Here is a 14,657-nt window from a genome sequence, read left to right on the forward strand (position 1 = left end):
GTTACTGTGGGAAGGATCTTTGGGGCCTGGGTAAGGACATGTCTTCCTCATTTTGAAGCCTGAAGTTGGACAATAGGAAAAGGGGGTTGGGAAGTGTACTTGTACTTGGTAATGCTCAGTCATACCACTGTATCTCTCCTGTTAGCAGGGCCCATCTGCTTAAGCCTGGAGCCATCTCACATAAAAATGTAACTTGTTTTTAAAAAGGAATGAAGAATTCTAGTGATCTCTTGTGTAAAATATTGAAAATAGTAATGCATTGTTAAGATACTAGTTTTCATGCTTGAAAATGAAAACAGTTTCTCCCGGATATATGGTGGTTCCCCACTGTTTTGAGAAGGAGGCCATGGTAGAGATGTGACCAAAAAGTAAAGACTGTTCCTCAGCTCCACTTCATACTCCCCCCTCCAGAGCACGAGGACTGTCAAGCACTTCAGATAAAGAGGTCCAGATGCTGCCTCTCAATTCATCGACCCATTGGGGACCACAGATCTCAGAGCCATCAGCTGTTCTAAGGTGGTTCCAAGTGATGGAGCTTTAAAAATATGCCCCCTGTAGTCTGGCATGAGCCCCTACCCGCAACCGCCCTCATTTCTATGAGGGCTGTGTTTAGGGACTCACAGATTCCTCAAGATGTTTTTTAAGACTTCCTGCTCTTAGCTGACAAACTGTTAATCAGTTTGTGTGGCAGCATAAATAAAATTAGAGGGTTTAATTAAAACTAATGAACGAGTGAGTGGAGACCAGCCTGGCCATCTTACTCTCTGAGCCTCAGAGCAGTAAATAATGAAAATGTCACACGGTGCATGATATGTTTTAGCAGAAGAGAAGAGCCAGCAGAAACGAGGCCGCAGGGAGTTCCTCCACCCCGGGTGCAATTTACAAATGGGTGGAATCCCCATTTTAGTATATCTTATTAATTAATTGCACAGGAACTGTTCCAGTTTTCTGACCCTTCCCAAGAAAAGGGAACAGGGGGAGAGTGGTACACAGGATGTCCATTCCTGTGTATCCTTGGTGTACTTTGATGTCCTGGTCCTCAGGGAAGGGAGCAGGGGACGCAATGAGGAGGCTGCACTGTAGGGTGTTAGCGGGCGGGGGTCTGGAATTCTGACTTTCTCAATGTGTCGGATACGAAAGGAAGAAGCATTGTACAGCCTACTTGACTTTCAGATGTTCTCCCAGATATTCACGTAGGTAACTGTTTATGACTGTTTGGGCCTAGACCTGAACTCCATGTAAACGCCGAGTCCTTTTGGCACAGTTTGACTGAGGAATCTTCCAGACATGCAACTACCGTGTGAGCGAGATAAGCTGGGACTTTGTTGGGACCTTTCAAAAGTCCCATGCCCCATGCCAACCCTCCTCCCAGCATCCACCAGTATGATGTGAGACTTGCATCAGCCTCAGCCATAGCTTGTCACTTTCAAGGTGAGTCCACACACAGATACAAGGATCTTACAGTTCATTTTGTCCCAGAGTGGAGGCCTGCCCAAGCATTTACATGTTGAAATGAATATTATTTTATTATGAACTACTTCCCTTTTATTTTATGCAGCCAGGGCATTATACTGATTTCAAAAAACTGCGTGCAAGTGCGTAGGGAGTGTTAAGAAGTATTCATTACAGAAATGAGTGCATTGGATCAGATGCGTTTGAGGACCCCTGTTCATGCCAACGTGTTGAGTATGAAAATCATTGAGAACTCAGTCCTGCTGACCCTTGATTCCAGCCTGTGATACTCCCAACAGTCATGCCGTCTTCCATTCTGGCTACGCTGGGCTTTTGACCTACAAAGCTGGGAGCTGTTAAACAGTGCTGCTTTAAACTGCTAGGTTTGTGTGTAATCTGTTGTGCAGCAATATGACATTAATACGAGCAGGCACTGTTTTCCTGAGGACAACAGGGTGGGGTATTTGGAGGGTGATCTGAGGAGCAGCACCTGGGAGGAGCTGAAGCCAAGGCCTAACAGAGAAGAAAGTGCAGCCCAGGGGCCCAGACAGAACCCAGAGGCCGGGGAAGATGGATGGTCCAAGAAGAGGGGGAGAGTCAGCCTGGTGCCACCATATTGACAAGGTACAAATATCAGTGGTAAGTTCTCTTTAAAATGTTTTTTCATGTGTGTGTGTGTGTGTAAAGACAGCACAGCCTTGTTATAGAAAATTCACTACTATAAGATAGTAATAAAACCCCAGAAGTCCTAACACTGACAACCATTGTCAACTCTGGTTTACATCCTTCATGGATCTATGCAAGATGGTGGTGAATCCCTTGACATAATAACTAATTTTAATGGAGGGCTTGTTGTGGCTGAGTGCTGTGCAGAATGCATTACACGTTGTAACTTATTTAATCCTTGCAACACATAAGAATATAAGTACAATTCTTGTCACCATTTTACTGTCAATTCACTGTGGCCCAGAGAAACAGAACGAATTTCCCGGGATCACCCTGCTGTAAGTAGCAGAGCCTGGATGGGAGCTGAGGCAGTTGGACTCCGGAAGCTTGTGTTCTTAACTGTTACCTCTTTGCCGCTTTGTGTAGACGAATTTCACAATGAATGCGGTTTTACAAACTGCTTTTCTCAGTCATGTCATGGGCCGTGTCTTAGGTTGGGTCCCAGAGCAAACAGGCACTAAAGCAGAGACTTGTGTGCAGAGATTTAAGGGGACTGAGGGAAGCAAGACTGGGCATAGGGGAAAATTGGACTTCAGTGTAATTTTTGACAGAGGCCTTGACTCAGCCCATGGGGAACTTTGGAACCGGGATAGCCCTCCAGATTGAAGCAGGAGGATGCTGCATTTTTTCATTTCCCCTAGGATGCAGTATTGGTTCTGATTTACTGTCTTGCCTGGGGATGAGGAAGAGCAGTTCTAGAAACTCCTACGTGGCCTCCCCTGTTGTGACAGCTCTTACCCCCACAGGCCAAGGGACTGCTGTGGGACTTCGGTCAACTATCAAGTATGTACCTTCCAACTGCGCCTTTGGGGACAGGGAAAATAACCACAGGGTGGGTCTGTGATCCTTCCACGAAAACTGTCCTTAGCTAACAGGAGCCACCTTGTCCAAAGTTACCTGCCCTCTAATGGCTGATGGATGTAGCGATCCAAAGAGCAGCCACCATGCACAGTTGAAAACAGCCTAACTCCAGCACGCCGAAAGGGTTAGTTTCTTGCATTCCAGTTGAACTTCCTTTCTCTGCCCAGTCCTGCTTCCCCCACTTCCACACTGTGCTCTTACCAAGAGCACTCCTTGATAAACTTCTTCAGCCTGAGAGTCTCTTCCTCAGGGATCGTGACCTGAAACAGCTGGAGTCAGGAGTGGTTCAAGGAAGCAGATTCTGCAATGGGGTTTTAGGGCTGTATCACCCACTGGCCGACAAGTGAGGACCCCATAACTGGGGTAAGGGTGGGGTAGACGGCCCTTAGCATGCTGAAGCAGGGCAATTCTCAAAACTTACACCAGTCATGCACAGAAAGGGACAGCAGTAAAACAATATTACAGGTGCAATGTCTCAGGCTTCTGAGAAGTTCAAGAGAGGTATTGACCATAAAAACAATGAAATTGACTGGCCTTTACTATTGATGCCCAGTGAAAGAAAGGCAAAGAAGGGCTGAAGGTGATAAATAATCGATTAAAGGCATAGTGTGAAAGTTAGAGAGCCTTCTTAGCGACGTAGATTCTCATCTCTTGCAGCAAAAGCTGAAATCAAGCCCAGGAGTTAACTATAAAAGTAGTAGAACTCCAAGCAAGGTTGAATTCTCCTCCCCAGCAAGTCTCCTATGCCATGGTCAGAGCCAGGGATGAGAAGGAGTGAGACCCTGATGTTAGGGATGGAGACATCTGGGTTGATGCATTTGAGAACTTTGAGACCATGTCCCTCTGCACTCTCTGAGTCTTCAGAAGTATTCGCCTCCTTATTAGAGTCCAGGACCTTCCCCCACCTTGCTTAAAGACAGGGTAGGTCTATGCTTTACAAGACAACACACACCTCCTCAGGATCTCCCTGTTACCTCCTCTGCTAATCACCAGACTAATGACCGGGGTCAAGTCACAGTATAACCTGGCCAGATGAGTGCTAAGCCAACTAAAACAAAATTTGTCTCTTGTCAGTTCAGGCTGCAATAACAAAACCATTGGCTAGGTGGCTTAATGGAATAGAAATTTATTTCTCACCATTCTGGAGGTTGGGAAGTCAAAGATCAAGGTCAAGCATGGTAAGTTTCACTCTGAAACCTCTCCTCTTGGCTGCCATCTCACTGTGTGCTCCCATGATCTCTTCTCTGTGTGCATGTGGGGAAAGAGGGAACAAGCTCTCTGTGTCTCTTCTTATAAGGGCACTAATCCCATCATGAGGGCCCCACCCTCATGACCTCACCTAACTATAATTAGTTCCCAAAGGCCCCTTCTCCAAATAGCACCACATTGAAGGTTACGGCTTCAGCATGTGAATTGGGTGGAACACAAACATCAGCATATAACATAATCTTCTGCCCAGTTTCTGGACCTGAGCCAATTTATGGCTCTTCAGCCCATTGACTGAAGGAGAGAGCAGGTCACCAGAAGGAAGGCCCCTGCTACATCACATGATTTCCATCCCTAGGGGACCATTTCCTTGGGTGCATTATCTCTGCCCTAGAAGAATGGCTATTCCTTAAGTCTGCTATTCCTGTGTTCTTTAGAGTTCTTTAATTTTTACTACCCAATCCCTTATTATTCCATTCCCCTACGTTGGTTAATAAATTTTATATTAAACTGTCTATATTCAAATTAATATGTGATTTCTCACTCCTGTTTGATCCCTAACTGATACAGAATTGGTACCAGGAATGGTTTTCTCTCTCACCCTCTCTTACCTTACGAAGGTATTTAGAGAACTTGTTACTTCCTGCTCATCGGATCTGACCAGCATAATATTGTCAGTTGAGCCACTGCGATGTTTTGTCAAATGTTGGTCAAGGCATTCCGATTGCCTGCCCATCCCTGCATCCCGCCACAGGAGACGTGTCTTTGACAAAGTCGTAGCCTCTGCTACTTTAGGACTTCATCCCTGCGTGAAACCAGAGAGTCCATCTCAATGAACGCATCCCCTACCATCATATCTGACCTACAGAGAAAGCAACCACAGAGCTGTTGCAGGGGTGCAGGAGCTCTGCTCACTAATGTATTCTCAATGCCTTAGTTAAGAGAGTGTCTTCTGGCCTTCTGGAAAGTCAGTAAGCTAGGGTATGGGTGTAGATGTGCAGGTTGCACATGATAAATCTAGTCCAATATTCTTACCTCCCTAGCCTTTGAATTCCATTCTTTGTATCATGCCAGGACACCTCTAGCATCTGAATCTTACTGAATGTAGGCCAGCGTTGAGTCCAGGTTTCAGTCAACCAACCAAGTAAGCTGTTGGAATCACCTCCAGCTGCACGTGCTACCACATTTAAACATATATATATATATTTATATACATACATATTGTATATAAATTATAATATGTATAATATTACAAACACAAGCATACCCATAGTAAAATAAGGAGGAAATACTCATGACAGTTACAGTTCTCATTCTAAGATATCCTAAGAGATTACCTGTACTCCAGACATAGTCCCTCACCTCCACTGTGGAGTAGTCCAATTTCCCCTTGGTAGTTAAGATCAATCATCCCAGCCAATACAATAACTCTCTTCTTTGGTTGTTGACTCAGAAGCATGTGGAGCCCAAAGCGGCCAGATGGCAGTCTTAACCTCCAGTTCAGTAGAATCATTATTGGGTCTCCAGGTGGAAACACTTCTCCCTCTAGAACTAACACCTCTAGGCCAACAGTGCACAAAGTCAAGGGAACAGGAAGCCAAAAATTTGCTAGTGGGTCACGAGGGGTAATAATGGTGCCACTTCCATTTCTGCCTCTTAATTTCTGAACCTGTGAATCCTGGCTGTGGAAGAAACAGCATCATATACTAGACACTGATTGTCCAGCATATACAGGCTTCCGGAGAACCTTGCCCCAGCCCTGCAAAGTATTGCCACCTACCTGGCACTGTAACCGAGTCTTCAAAAGGCCGTTCCACCATTCTGCCAAGCCAGCTGCTTCAGAATGGTGGCGTCAGTGAATTCGATGAGCTTGGGTTCTTTGCCACACTTCTGATGCCATGAAGTGAGTTCCTTAATCAGAAGCACTGCTGTGTGGAATACCGCGACAGTAAATAAGGTATTCCATGAGTTCACAGACAGTTTTGGCAGAGGCATTGCGTGCCGGGAAAGCAGATTCATATCCAGATAAAGTGTTTTCCAGCAAGGTCAATGCTGCCTATTCCACGATGGAGGCAGTCCAGTGTAATCAACCTGCCGCTAGGTAGCTGGCTGATCACCCTGGGAAATGGTGCCACGCTGGGGACTCAGTGTTGGTCTCTGCTGCTAGCCGACTGGGCCCTCGGGCCCTCAGTGCTGGTTATAGCCAGGTCAGCCTTGGTGAGTGGAAGTCCGTGTTACTGACCCCACACGTCCCTGCCACCATGGCTATTTTGTTTATGGGCCCATTGGGTGATCACAGGAGTGTCTGGGAAAGAGGATGACTGGTACACACAGAACAAGCCATCCTGTCCGCTTGATTATTACAGTCCTCCTCTGCTGAGGTCACCCTTTGGTGAGCGTTCCCATGGGATGCAAATATCTTCATTTTTTTGCCCATTTGGAGAGGAGTATCTGCATATCTTTTCCCCAAATTCCTGTTTTCCAAACATGCTCCTTCCAAGTCCCTGATCATCCAGCCAAACCATGTGCTATAGCCACGGAATTGGTACACAATCACATGTCTGGTCATTTCTTCTTCCAAGAAAGGTGAACAAGCAGATGTACTGCTTGAACTTCTCCCCACTGGTGGGCTTCTCCTTTACCTCTGTCCTTCAGGGCTGTCCCACAGGGGGGCTGCAGTACCCTGGCTGTTCCACTTTTGGGTGGTGACTGCATATCGTGCAGAACCTTCAGTAAACCAGTCCAGAGTCTTCTCCTCTTCTGTCAGCTGGTCCTAAGGAACTCCTCAAGAGGCCACAGGTGCAGGCTGGGAGAGAGAAGGCAGTGCAGCAGGATGGGGACCAGTGGGCTTTTGGACCACTTCTGGACGTTACGATGGAACGTGGCTGTGCCCACCTAACGGCATGGCTTGGTAGGTCAGATAACACTCAGTTCATAATGGGCATCCCAGGTCACATGGCAACTTGGTGGCCTGTGGTGAAGTGTTCCGTCTCTACTAAAATCCAGTGACTGGCCAAGAGCTGCTTCTCAAAAGGCAGAGGAGTTATCTGTGGAGGATGGCAGGGCTTTACTCCACAATCCTGAGGGCCTGCATTGCAGTTCACCTACAATGAGGCTCCATACCACATCCCCATCTGCCACCGACACTTTAGTTATTTTAAAAACCAGATTTTAAGAAACATCAAGTGAATATTAACATGACATTTGTTTTTTCAGTTGATTAGTGGTTTCTCCCGTGCTCCACAAATATTTTTAAGCTATAGTATGATGCTCTATCAGCATGAAGATGCCTCACACTGTGTTATAAGGCTTGTGTACGTGTCCCATTCTTACACAGCCTGAGGATATGTACCTCCATATCCTCCCTGCCTAACACAATAACACAATGCCTCAGATGCGATTTGGTTTGGGGTTTATGAAATGCATGGGAGGCTGGCACATGAGGTCCCGGAAGGGTCTGTCGGAGAGTTTCCTTCTACCTCCCTGGGTCTAGCACCCTCTTCTTAGCTTGGAACAGTGCTTCTCAGAGCATAGTCTGAGGTCCACCTGCATCCGCCTCATGGGTGTGCTTATTAAACACAGATTCCCAGGCCCCCCTCAGATCCCCAGAACTGGAATCCCCAGGAGGGACAGGACTGTCTCCCTAGCTCCATGGGGCCTGACGCGTGGTGAGAGGTGGCCTCCGGGACCTCCAGACCAGGGGAGGCACTTCTGATTCCTCACCCCTTGGGAAGCCTCCTTTCCTCCTTCATCCTCATCCTCATGTACCTCTCCCCCACCCCAGGCTTAGCCAACATTTCCTTTCCTTCATTTATCTCTACTTCCTGTTACTGCCCTCAGCTTGGCCTGTTTTGCCCATCAGAATAACTATTGTGGGGTCCAGTGGTAACATCTTACATAAAGTTACACTGTTACATTTTTCCCGCTGGAGGAATGTAGTGTTGTATTTGTAGCTGGCTGTTCTAGCCCCAGTCAATACAGAAGCAATAGAGGTAGGGATGGAGGAACAAAGGTACAGAAATCAGCAAAGGTCCCAGGAAAAATCCCAGCTTAACAAAACAATGTTCAAGAAAAGAATGCAAAATGCTCTCAAACAACGAGTGGTTTGGGAATCACAGCTTTAATTAAAAAAAAAAAAAACACTTTTTTAATCCTTATTGGGCATGAGGGTTGGGAGTTGTAGCATGCATGGTGTGTGCTGTTTTCTGACTGATGACAATCGAGGCCTTTGGTCCCAGAGAGAAAATGCCGGGCTAAGCAAGATTCCAAAGTGGAAGCAATTTGGAAATGAGTTGGAAGAGATCAATTCCCTGCCCAAAAGGTCTAAGCAAACCCAACCCAGAGCTTTTTACAGGAAGGATTAGAAATGAAAGCAAAAATTTCATCAAAGCGAAGGTATGTGTGCAACATATTGGCCCCTTGGTGTCATTTGAAGGAAATTAATGTGGAGGGCCAAAGAGATGGTGTCTGCATTATGCCATGCTCCTGAGACCTGCCTGCGATTTTGTTCCTAGTGTAGCAGAAATAAATGCTCGCAGCAAGCCTTCAGGGAAAAACAAGACACGTGCATAAGTAAGATTAATCAGTAAAGCTAGCGTCAACCTAATGAGTCATCTTTGACATCATAAAACCTGAAAACTACAAGGTGTGGACTGTCAGATCCATGCATTCTCAGAAGAAGCGAAATGGGGCAGCCCAAGTGCCCGGTGTGAGCAGTTCTTCAGCACATCAGCCTCGCAGAGCGGGAGTGAGAGAAAAATGGCTGCATTGGGGTTTCTGGGTCTGCGTGGGACTGCTTCTGTGGAGACATGGGATGGGGTGCTAGGATGGAGATAAATGAAGTTTTGGGGGCTCATGCATCTTCTGCCCCCCAGGAACCCACATCCTTCTAGTTAAATGAAGCTCTCAGGGAAGCTGTGTTTCCGTTCAAACAAACCACCCATCAGGATTTCCTGGGGTGCAGCAAAATCTTCTGAGAGATGGGGGAAAGAAGGGGCACAGAGAACAGCCAGGACAGGACCTCCATGGAGCAGGACCTCCAGAAGGAAGATTCGGAAGGTCCTCTACTGAGGACTTCCAGGATCAGTCACTTAGGGGAGGAGGGGGGCTGAATGCCGAGGACATTGGATGCTGCAGCCAAGTTTGTGGAAGCCAGGCAGCTGGCTGCAAGCAGGCCTTTCCAGGCCTGGTAGAAGAACGGAGTGGCCTTGTGTCCACCTGTGCTACCGAGCCTCCATCTACATTGGTCACTAGACCTCACGGGCCAGGCTTCGCCTAGAATGAGCCCCTCCTTTCTGCTGTGCATTTGCACCCAGCCTTTATTTCCTTTGAGCCTGAAAATTTCTTCTTGTCCTTCTCTCTTCCCAGCCCTGATTATCATCCCCAGACTCAGTGAAGGACAGGCTGAGGACCATGGTGCTGTCCTCATAAATCACAGTCCCTTTGAGAAGGTGGCACATTTTACTCAGTGTCCCAGTCGTCCCCACCCCTGTTACCCTTAGCTGTCAAAACGCCAGACCTCTTCCTCAGGGAATTATGGTTATGTGGCAAACCAGACCACAGCCTGTGGACCATACTTTCTCCCCATGGACTTCATAGTTTCGAGAGATTTCTTTAAACATCCCCAAAGCTAAACTCTACCTTTCTTCTTGACTGATTCCATTTAGATGGTGGACAGCATGCTCCAAGAGCCCCAGGAGTTCCTCTGTGGTTAGAGCCTCCTGAAAGAACACCCAGGCCCCTCCACTGTGCACAGCCCGGTTCTATGGGAGCAGCATCCTCCCTGCAGAGACAGCAGCACATCGCACCAGTGATGGTACCCAACCCACTGCACACGCTGCCAGCTCTGCTGCTTGCAGCCGGCTGCCTGGCTTCCACAAACTCAGCTGCAGCATCCAATGTCCTGGGGCACAGTCCCCCTCCTCCCCTAAGTGACTGATCCTGGAAGTCCTCAGCAGGAGCATCAGATCTAGCCCTCTTTCTTAAGCCATGGGCATGCTCCCTATCCATGCATGAAACCAGAGGAGAGGTTTCTGGGACTGTTGCTCATGACAGCCATTGAGGGCACGAAAGGCCACGAGCTTTGGAGCATTACAGCAACATGCCTGGCCCGATGTCCTGGTTCAGTCACTCAATGTGCATCCTGGCAAGTGAGTATCCTGGAGCCTTGGTTTCCTTAGCCATCACTCCCTTAGTGAATATTTACTGTGCCTGCTATATGCCTGCACTGTTCTTGGCAATGAGGATACAACAGCAAATAACAAAGAAACAATCTCAGCTCTCCTGGAGCTGATACTTAGGCAGAAAAAGAAAGACAAATAACAAATGAGTAACCAAATAAATAAATGCAGTAACATCAGGCAGTGGTACATGCCATACCGGAAGTCCACGTGACAGAGAGACAGTGGCTGGACAGACAGGAGGGGCCTTGGATAGTGCAGACAGGGAGGGCCGCTCTGAGGAGAAGATCTGTGAGATGAGGCCTGATGACCCAGCGGAAACCAGATGTGGGAAAATCTAGAGTGAGGTGCAAGGAGAGAGGAAAGTTCGCTGACTTCCACATATTCAATGAACAGAAGGGGCAGCGAGTGGAGAACGTGAAGGGGAGCAGGGCTGATGTGAATCCAAGACGTGGGCAGGGATGGGTCGTGTGGGGTCTTGTGAGCTACAGGCTCGTCTCTGTTTAAATTTTATTCTAGTTGTAACAGGAAAACTACCAACTGGTTTTTAGTAAGAGAAGGATACCAGATTTCAGTTTTCAGAACTCTCCTGTCTGCCTGCATGTTAGGAGTAGATGGTGGTAGTGGGGTGGGGGTTGGGTGGGTGGAAGAGAAGTGGGTGACTATTCTTGTCCAAGAGAGTTTAGGGTGGAAATAGTGGAGCAGGAGCAGAGACAGCACTATTTCCTTCGTGAAGTCCAGTAGCAATCATAGTGATGATTGGGCGAAAGGAGAGTTTCAGTGTAATGGACCCATGAGCTTTAGGTCTTGACTATGTGTGTGTGTGTGTGTGTGTGTGAGAGAGAGAGAGAGAGAGCGAGCATGTGCACACACAAATGAAAGTCAGAGATCGTCGAGTCAGAATAGATTAACCTTTTGAAAATCAAATTTCTACGTAAAATACTGTATCAGATGTTTCTCCCTAAGTCTCTCTCGTCTTTTACAATTTCTCTCTCTCCTTATCCTTCTTTTTCAAAGGACTATTGGCTTTTAAAATTTGACACTACAGATACAACTCTACGAGGTTAAACAAGATCCCGTGTTTTATTCCCTATAGTACATAAAACAAAACAAAACAAACAATAGACTGTGTGTATTAGTTTGGATTCTCATGGACACTAAGCTGGCCCTGTATCTGATCTGTTTATTAGGACCAAGGCCCAGAGAGAAGAATTAGTAGCTGGGTGTTGATCCCTCTTGCTGATGCTAACCTAATTATCACCCTGGGAGGAAGCACAGGGATGCCTGTGGAACAAATCTTGAAATTTCAGAAACAGCCCTACCGCTTCAGAATGTCACATCCCCTACACTCTCATGGCCTGGCTGCCATGACTTGCTTCTTTGTTGAATATCACCGAGCTACTCTGGCTGTTTCTCATGCCAGTGCCAGCTCTCTGACTTGCTCTGGGTCAGCTTTTTCTCCATCATTGCACTGCACTCTAGTGACTATCCAGTGTCCTTTCATCTCTCTCCAGTCCTTGGGTCTCAGCTTTGTTACCCTGTGCTGAACCTGGCAACTCAGTTGGACTATATTCTGCCTTTAGTCATCCAGGTATTCACTAACCTATACACCATCCATCCACCCACCTGCCCATCCAATAAACTTTATTGATCACTTGCTCTATTCCAGGTTCTGTGCTTGATGCTAAGAAGTCAGAAATAATGAGAAATTAGAATAAAACAAAATCAGATTTTGAGAGGACATAATGAGGACCATGTTTACCCTCCTACATGGAACAACCAGAAATCCAATCATAGCATATGAAACAATGGACTTCAACACATTGGACACCAGATAATGAAATACAGGGATTCCTGAGAAATAGAAAAAAATTTGAGATGAGCCCTACAATTGCCTTGGCTTACCTCCTGGAGAGAGTTTCTAGCCCACAGTACACAGAGAACCCAACAGAACCAGAAGATTCTCTGATTTGAGAACATGGAGCTGAGAGTCTGGGCCAACCAAGACAGCTAGAGTTCTACCAGAGAGGAGAGAGAATTACAGAGACTTACAGGGAGTCCCCCTTGAGTATTTAGCAGATTACTGACCAGCACATTTGTGTAAGGAAATTACCCAGGTCTGGGAAAGGAGCCATCCAAGACTATTAGGGGAACAATGCCCAATGCTCACACGGTAGTTGGAAAAGTGCCTGTTCCTACCAGGCAACTGGAAAACCTCGTAATTCACAATAGAAGTGCTCAGGAAAAACTTGCCTCAATAGTGCAAAATAATTAACCTGAGACTGGGCACTGCTCCAAACCCACCAAACAAACCATAAATCAAAACTTAAGAGAATCAAACTGTCTCCAAGAAAAGAATCAAATTGTCTCCAAGTAAATTAACTGCATCCCAGAACAAAGCTCAGGAAGATTTATAATAGAAAACATTCAGCACTTAACAAGGTAAACTTAGAATGTCTGACATCCAATCAAAGGTTATCAGGCATTCAAAGAGGCAGGAAAACATGATCCATAATGAGGAAAAGAAAGTTATATTTAAAAAAAAAAAAAGACCCAAGTTAAATTCCTGAGATGAAAACTACAAGTGTATGAAAAGGAAAATAGATGGGATCAATGGAGAACTAGACATTGCATAGAAGATTAATGAATTTGTAAACATTGTAATAAAATTATCCAAAATGAAACAGAGAAAATGAATTTTAAAATGAAAAGAGCACCAGTGAGTTGTAGGACAACTTTAAGCAGCCTAATATGTGTGTGATTAGATTCCCTGAAAAGAATGAGCAGAAAAATATTTGAGAAATAATGGCTGAAAATTTTCCAAACTTGAACTATGAGCCCACAGATCCATGAAACTTAACAAACCCAAAGCACAAGAAAGATGAAGAAAACTACACCAAGTTTTATCATAATCAAATTGCTCAAAACCAGCAATAAAGAGAAAATCTTAAAAGAAGCCAGAGGAAAAGGGCATGTTATACACAGAGAAATAAAGATGACTACAGATTTCTTTTTGAGAACAATGCAACCAGGAGCACAGTGGAGCAACATCTTAGAGTACTGATAGAAAAAAAACCAATCTAGATTTCTACATCCCCCCCCAAGAAAAAAACTGAAAAATAAAAGTGAAAGACTTTTTCTGACATATGAAAGCTGAAAGAATTTATCATGAACAGACCTGCAATATAAGAAATGTTAAAGGTAAAAAAAAAAAGAAAAGAAAAGAAATGTTAAAGGAAATCATACAGAAGTAAAACAATACCAGATAGAGATCTGGATCTATACAAAGAACAAAGAAAAACAAAAATGGTAACTGTATGAGGGAGTATAAACTTTTAAAATGATCATTTAAGTTGATTTAAAAGACAACCGTTTAAACAAAAATAAGGACAATATATTATATTTATAATATATATAAAAGTAAAGTGTATGAAAATAGCATAAAAGCTAGGAGAAAAGTATGCTATTATAAGGTTCTTATGATTTATGTCAGGATTTCTCAACCATTGTTAACATTTTGGGCTGCATAATTTTTCATCGTGAGTGGTGGTTCTGTGCATTGTAGGATTTTTAGCAGCATCCCTGTCCTTTATCCATTATTGGTCTCTAGTCTCTAGATCTTCCTGATTGTCCTCTGGAGGACAAACTGCTCCCAGTTGAAAACTACCACTTGATGTGAAAAAATTTAATACCACTTGAAGATAGACTGATAAATTATATATATTATAAACCCTAGAGCAACTACTAAGTAACAAAACAAAGAGCTAATAGGCCAACAGAGAAGATAAAACTGAATATTAGAAAGCATTCAATCCAAAGAGGGCATGAAATGAATTAAAAGGGAACAAAGAACAGACAGGGTATTTAGAAAACAAATAGAATGATAGACTTGAACTTAACCATATCAAAAATCATATTAAATGTACATGGTTTAAACATCCAATTAAAAGACAGAGATTGTCAGACTGGATTTAAAAAAAAAACTAAAACTACATTCTGCCCAAAAGAAATGCACTTTAAATATAAAGACAGAAATACATTAAATATCAGGGTGGAAAAAAGAAAACATGCCATACATAGCCAACACTAGTGAAAAAAAGCTACAGTGCGTGTCAACATCAGACAAGGAAGATTTCAGAGCAAAAACAATATCAGGGTTGAAAAAGGTCATTTCATAAAGATAAAGGGGGTCAATCTATCAAGAAGATGTAACAGTCATAGCCATTTATGACC

At 44.8% G+C, this 14,657-nt stretch overlaps 1 long non-coding RNA gene across 1 annotated transcript; it reads left to right on the top strand.

The window, feature by feature from the left end:
• The first annotated feature begins 9,442 nt into the window (after window positions 1–9,442).
• LOC116667235 lies at window positions 9,443–14,407 on the top strand. The gene is made up of 2 exons (XR_004324050.1): window positions 9,443–10,394; window positions 12,094–14,407. It is a non-coding gene; the product is annotated as an uncharacterized LOC116667235 (long non-coding RNA).
• Window positions 14,408–14,657: the final 250 nt, after the last annotated feature.

This window comes from Camelus ferus, chromosome 11 (genome assembly GCF_009834535.1).
Source record: "Camelus ferus isolate YT-003-E chromosome 11, BCGSAC_Cfer_1.0, whole genome shotgun sequence".
In the NCBI taxonomy this organism is placed as follows: Eukaryota; Metazoa; Chordata; class Mammalia; order Artiodactyla; family Camelidae; genus Camelus; species Camelus ferus.